Source organism: Ipomoea nil, unplaced genomic scaffold, assembly GCF_001879475.1.
Source record: "Ipomoea nil cultivar Tokyo-kokei standard unplaced genomic scaffold, Asagao_1.1 scaffold2036, whole genome shotgun sequence".
Taxonomy (NCBI): Eukaryota; Viridiplantae; Streptophyta; class Magnoliopsida; order Solanales; family Convolvulaceae; genus Ipomoea; species Ipomoea nil.
The window spans coordinates 1,169,571-1,176,962 of NW_017618464.1; the positions used below are offsets into that span (position 1 = coordinate 1,169,571).

A 7,392-nucleotide genomic window follows, 5' to 3' on the forward strand; every position below is an offset into this window, starting at 1 on the left:
TTTTATGCTTATGGTGCTTGGGTTTTGTACTTAAGGTGCGTGAGTTTTGTGCTTAAGGTGCATGAGTTTATGATTAATGTGAGTAGTTGTTGAAACTTAGGTGCGTGAGTTTCCTTCTTAATGTGCGTTGTTTTTATCTTAAGGTGCGTGATTTGTATACTTAAGTTGCTTCACTTATGTGAAACTTAAAGTGAACCATTTTTAAAATCTTAAGTGCGTGATTTAATTTGTGTTCTTAAGGTGCTTTGTTATGTGCTTAATGTGCGTGGTTGGTGTTTTTAAGGTGCGTGATTTGTGTTCTTAAGGTGTTTTGTTTGTGTGCTTAATGTGCGTGTGTTGTGTACTTAAAGTGCGTCAGCTTAATGCTTAATGTGCGTCCAACCGCACGGGAAGCTATTCACACACACATGGATATATATATATATATATATATATATATATATATATATATATATATATATATATATATATATATATATATATATATATATATATATATATATATATATATTTATTTATTTATTTATTTATTTATTTATTTATTTATTTATTTATTTAATTGTGTTAATTGCCAATGACCTTGTGATCTAATAGCTAGCATGAAGTGATTCTTTCAAATGGGAGATCATGGGTTTGAATCCCAGTGGGAGCGATATTGACTCTTTGTATTTCAATAGGTTGAGAAAGTAACTACTCTTTGTACTCAAAAAATTGTGTTAATTTAACAACTCAGAGTTAAAAAAAAGAATAAAATTATAAATAGATTATAACTAATTACATCTATACAAATTATGGAAAAGTGTTAATTGTTAATGCTAGTGGGGTCGAACTTTCTATCATTGAATGATAAAAATGTTTAAGCTAAATGCTCAAATCACATTGAACTTTATATCTATTTTTAAAATCTTGAAATTTAAAAAATTGAAAAAGACAAATGCAAAACTTCCCATGCATGCCTTTAAAATAATCAACGATCAACATTGTTATCTCCGAAACTTTTGTTGATGGTTTTACTTCATAGAGGCATCTTTATGAATCTGATTATTGACTCTCTTTTTTCTTGGAAATGGACGTGAATTTGTTTTTTTCACAAAATTTATGCTTCACATCTTTATCTTAATTTATTATTATTATTATTTTTTTTTTTTTTAAAAAAGCAAGAAAGGTAGTAAAATCCAAAGGTGAGCCTATGAAAATGATGTGAAGATAGCAAAGATTAGGGAAGTGTAATATAACTTTTTTTTTTTTTAATTTGATGGAAAACCTTAGAGTAAGCCGGGTGTAGCCTAGGGGATTCGAACCCGAAACATAACTTGATAGAGTTATAATTCACTAGACAAACTTATTGAAAAGCTGACTTAGTAATCACAGAGTTTTAAGTTGAAGTCTTAATTAGTTGAAGCTGTCTATTGGTATTATTGATTTGAATTAGTCAACTATAGCAACATAGGTTGGTTATTTGCGGGCTAGGATAACAAGACGAATTCCGCCCATAGCATATTTTTAATTGGGTAGTGACTGTGAGTGTTCCTGTCGGTCAGTTATGGACAACCTAGGTTGAGTTTTCCCGTTGATGAGGACATTTTTCACACATCCATCAAGTATCAAATTACAGTATAGAGTTTAGATATCGTTCCACTGGAGATGACTCTTGTAATGTTAGGAATTGATGCAAAGTGAAGCTAAACACAAGCTAGAACTATTCTTTTAGAAGCTAGACCTATTGGTAAGGAGTTGGTTTGATATGATTAGGCTAATAACAAATAAGACAAGCAAAACAGAGGACCAGGATTTGGTTGATTCAAGCGAAGATGCCAAATATTACACTAAGATTAGGGAATTAAACAAGGCATAGGGTAAGTGAGATGCACAAAAGTGTCCAAATACCACTCTCGTAGCTATTTGGACTTGCAACCTCATATTAAACTCCACTCTCGTGGTAATTCAACCCAAGGATGCCCAAACAAGAACACAAGGCAAAAATTCTCCTTAACACCCGAAATACTCTCGTATTGGGCATTAAGTGTGTGAATGTGTGGCTAGTGTACAAGCTCTATTCTCGTAGCAACAAACACACTCCAAATCAAGCATATAATTGGGATCCAACAATCATACACAAATTTCTCAACAAACCCATTTCACACAACAACCCTAGATCACCCAAATAATCCCCTTTATGCAATACAACTCAAATAGGCATCAATAGCAAGAAATCAAACTAAATCCTAGTCCCAAAACACTTAGCTACTCATAATATAACAATAGAAACACAATATTGAAAGAGTAATTGAAAGCATAGATGAAAAGTAAAGAGAAGAGATAAAAAGAACACTTCTCTATTGAAGCCTTGGAATCTAAGATTTGCAATGTTCTTGAGCTTGGAAATGGAAAGAAACAACCAATCTACACCTATCTAAGCTATTCTAAAGTTAACCCTAGCTATGGAGTGAAAGAGAAATGAAAAGTATGTTTTTGGGGTGAAAAAATCCAATTTAAAGGGTAAAAACGGGTCTGGTTTGAGTTGCAGAGGCTGGCCACGGGTGTGGCTTCACCCGTGGCCAGAAATGCAGGGCACACTGCCCAGTGGCCACGGGTGTGGCCACGGCCGTGGCCACACCCGTGGCCACAGGCAGTGTGCACTGCTTGTGCACTGAGTCCATCTTCTAGGCATATTTTCACCCTCGAAACGTTTGAATTAGCCTTTCTGGTCTTCATCAAAGTTGTATCCCTTGAAGTTAGCTTTCCAATGATATAAAAATCACTTGATTTGGACACTCCTAGACCGAGATATGGTCAAAATACGGAGACTGCGCCAATCTGGGCGAGATATGCCACCTTACTATCTTTTGCTTTGCCTTTGCTTTGAATTGCCTATATCATCAAGACCACTAAGGCACAAATATTTGGCACATGGAAGAGTGTTGTTCAATCTTCTTTTCTTCATTTTGCCTCACAAAAATATCATCATGCTATGATGACTTGAAATCTTGATCAAATAACTCAATGTTTGGCTCAAAACACCATTTTCTTGTCAAGTCACCTAAGCACAAACAATCATTCCATAAGTTACCAAATTGGCTCAATAATATAATGATTAACAAGTAAAAATACCAAAATGTCACTACAAGAAAAATGCACATAGACAACACTAGAAAGACAACAGATTTTAAGAAAAGTGTTGTCTTTTGTATAAAAGACAACAGTTTGGTCCAAAACCGTTGTCTTTGATGCAACACTTTTGTCAAAGACAACGGTTTTTACTTAACCGTTGTTATAAGTGTGTTGTCTTTGTGCATTTTGTGATAAGACAACACCACAACGACAACGATTTTTTAAAACCGTTGTCTATGTGCGTTTTTTTTTTAAAAGACAACGGTTTTTTTAACCGTTGTCGTTAGTTTGTTGTCTTTAAGCGCACTAGAATACACAACACTAGAAAGACAACGGTTGTTTAAAACCGTTGTCTTTGTGCGCTCTTTTTTTAAAAAAGACAACGGTTTTATTTAACCGTTGTCATTGGTGTGTTGTCTTTAAGCGCACTAGAATACACAACACTACAAAGACAACGGTTTTTTAAAACCGTTGTCTTTGTGCATTATTATTTTATAAAAGACAACGGTTTTATTTAACCGTTGTCATTTATGTGTTGTCTTTAATAGCAGTTGAATACACAACACTACAACGACAACGGTTTTATATAACCGTTGTCGTTGCGCGTTCTTTATTTGTTTAAGACAATGGTTTTATTTAACCGTTGTCTTTGGTATGTTATCTTTAAGCGTATTTGAATACGCAACACTACAAAGACAACAGTTATAAAAAACCGTTGTCTTTGCGCATCATTATTTTATAAAAGACAACAGTTGTATAAAATATAAACAATGATGTTAACAACAAGAGTTGAACCTATGACCTCAAACGTAACAATTAAAGTTTAACCAACTAAGCAACACAAACTTTTATGTACCAAAGTGCAGGATCTGGTATATAACTGGGTTGTTTCTGTGTTGTCTGTGAAAACCAAGACAATAATTTTATAAAATAGGTTAAAAATGCCTCTAAGAAAAATAAAACTCAAGATTTCTAACATCACAAACTAAGCTAAACCCACCAAGTCACACCAACACGTATGTACTTAAGCGCAACATCCAATATATAACGAGTTTGGTTCTGTGTTGTCTCTGAGAACCAAGACAATGATTGTATAAAATATAGGTTAAAGATGCCACTAGGAAGGATAGAACTCGTGACTTCTAACATAACAAATAAAGCTAAACCTACCAAGCCATACCAACTCTTTTTTATTAAAGTGTTACACCTTATCTTTTACCTATAATTTGGACCTTCATTGTTTTGTTACGAGATGAAAATAGATGTTTAGAAAATCTAGAACAAAAATAAAAATGTAATTAAATTTTTTTGTCCAAATATAGTGCATAAAAATTTAACAAAGAAATAATACAATTCAAAAGTTAATTTAATAGTTCTATTTTCGTTCATATTTAAATATAAAATTATTCACCAAAGATTTTATAAATCTACAATATAGGATTTATGAATCTACAGTATAAAAATCTATGAATCTCGCGTTCTGTATCTATATACCCGATACTATTTTGGGTCTAGCGACCCGGGTAATAAAGCTAATATTTTATTACCCTGTTCTATATCTATATCGTCCGATTTATGGTGGACCTGGTCCCTATAAAACCATGAATATACCCGGCCTACAGACACCCTAGTCTAGTGGTCTCTAGTCTATACCCGGCCTCAACCTAGTCACTTGGGGTTTGATTCCTATTAGTAGCGCTATCATAATTAGCTGTAGCCCATTTATTGGATCGTGATCTTTGTATTTGGATCTTTGTATTAGTAGCGCTAGCATAATTTCCCTCTTTCAAAATTTACACAAGTTGCAAAAAATCTTCCTCCCCCTTAAATAAAAAAAATTCATCTTTGTAAATAACTAGTATTTGCACCCGTGCGATGCACGGAATGGATTTGTTTTAATATATATATATATATATATATATATATATATATATATATATATATATATATATATATATATATATATACATATATATATATATATATATATATATATATATATATATAGATTAATTATTGCCCTAATACCTAATTTATAATTTTGACTTTAAAATTCTTCTTATTATTATTAACATTAACATTTGATTAGTTTTATAAATTCCGCGTAATTTATATATGCACTATGCATAAATTTCTATTTTCCTTAGGTAATAATTAATGTATATATATCCCACGCAAAATTTCACCATATGCATTCCAAAAAATATATATATGCAAAAAATCTCCCTCCCCCTTAAATAAAAAAATTTCTATCTTTGTAAATAATTCCCTCTCAAAACAAAATTTGTTGCCAAAACACGGCAAAAACTAGCTAATTCCTCACAAAACTATAGGAGGTCGTCTTTTCAGCGCAAAACAGAGAGCAGAAGTCGTTTCTCCGCCGTAGAGAGTGCCGTACTTCTCCGCCTCCGACCGCCGCCGTCGTGAGTGTCGTACGTCGCCACCTCTATCGCCGAGAGTAACGTACGTCGCCGCCTCCATCGCCGACAGTGTCGTACATCTCCGCCTCCGACCGCCGCCGGTAGTACCGTACGTCGCTGCTTCCAACCGCCGTCGTCAAATTCATCCAAATATAAAATTTCAGGTTGGCTTTTCTCTTGTAATGTAATAAGCTGTCAAATTCATCCAAATATTATCTAATTGTATCAATGTGTGTGTTTATGCTAAACACTTTTGGATTGAAGGGTTGGGGAATTGGGGTTTGAATTTTTAGGGTTTGTGAATGGGGAAGATTTTTAGGGTTTAGGCAGAGTGAAATTAATTCAGGGCTTAGAATCATAAGCAGAATGTTCACAGATTAGGGAGGATTTTTAGGATTAGGGATTATAAGCAGAATGTTAAAAGACTTGAAGTCTTAGAAACATAACATAATACTAATAGTTTATATGCGGCAGGTGACCCCACAAAATTAAATGGAAACACAAGCTAGCCATTAATATTTAATAGGAAGAGTGGAAGACCAACTAAGATTAAACCAAAATGCAAGGCAAGTGGTTGAAGTGATTTACAAATTCTATTGTGTTGTGTTACTGTTATTGAAGAACACACAACGTTTGTGGGCAAACAAACTTGGTCCACCACAACATATGGTTGAAGTGACATTTGTTAGCACTGTATTTGGACAATTTCATCAATTGTTGGCTAGAGAGAGCTATGGATATGCTATGTTCAAAGTTTTTTCACTAATTTGAGTTTTCCCCCTGTATCATGAGGAAAACTTCTCTACTTTGAGATGTTCAATAAGAGCAAAAAATTACTGCGTTTCACCACTATAAACTTGTTTATGGATGTTGGAAACGAGAGATATATTGCAAAAATTAATTTAGATGAGAAAAATAATCCATTAAACTTTGGAATGAGTGAATGAGAATGTATGCACTGTATTATTTATTTATGCCTTTAGTAATGACCAGCTTCACTTTGTTGACATTTTAATAATTTTGCTTGAAATAAGTTCTTTTATGCCCCCACCCTTTATCTGCATAAACCTTCTAAACAATTGATCTGCAAATTTACCTTCTTTAGCAAATATTCAAGGAAATGGCCATCAAGCTTCTGGATCAGGCAGAACACGAAGAGATGCTGCTGCCCGTGCTATGCAAGGGTGGCATGAGCAACGCCTTCTTCGTTATGGTGAGGTTGGTGAGCCAATTATAAAGGTATGGTGAAATTCTAAAGGGGGCCTAGAATTCTTTCTTTAATTATTATGATGATTGTTTTAAAAATTTATTAAATTCTATCCATGTTTGATAACATTTCACCAATTTATCATTACTTAATAGGACAAGAACCTAAACAGTATGGCAAAACGTGAAAAGAATCTCAAAAGTATAGGTAAGCTTCTTTCTGGTTAATTATTTTTACAGTCATGGCCTTCTTTTGTTCTATGAAATGTTGATCTGTTCTTGTTAATGTGTTTTTAGCTTTATGTTTAGTTCATCAATGCTTTAAGAGTCGTGCAAATTTACAAACTCGTCTGCCTGGGCTTTTTAACTCCCAGAAGATCCTGAGCACTTAAGAAATAAGAAGATTGTTACTGGTCTTAGTGAAATTCTAAATTACTTGAGCTTCTTTGTGATTAATTTTTTTTTATGGTTTTGCTTTTCTTTTGTTTTATGAAATGCGAAATTTTCCTTGTTAAGAAGCTTTTAGCTTCAAGTTTAAGCTTTTAGAATTGTGAAAAAAAAATGGTAACACAGAACTAACTCTTCCAGAATGAGAATGGAGATTGATGGTACTTCAGCATCTTTTTATTCCTAGTTCAACTGCACAATGGAATTA

At 33.5% G+C, this 7,392-nt stretch overlaps 1 long non-coding RNA gene across 1 annotated transcript; it reads left to right on the forward strand.

Moving 5' to 3' along the window:
- The first annotated feature begins 2,908 nt into the window (after positions 1–2,908).
- LOC109147910 lies at positions 2,909–7,192 on the forward strand. Its single transcript, XR_002048727.1, has 3 exons — positions 2,909–2,918; positions 6,649–6,770; positions 6,894–7,192. It is a non-coding gene; the product is annotated as an uncharacterized LOC109147910 (long non-coding RNA).
- Positions 7,193–7,392: the final 200 nt, after the last annotated feature.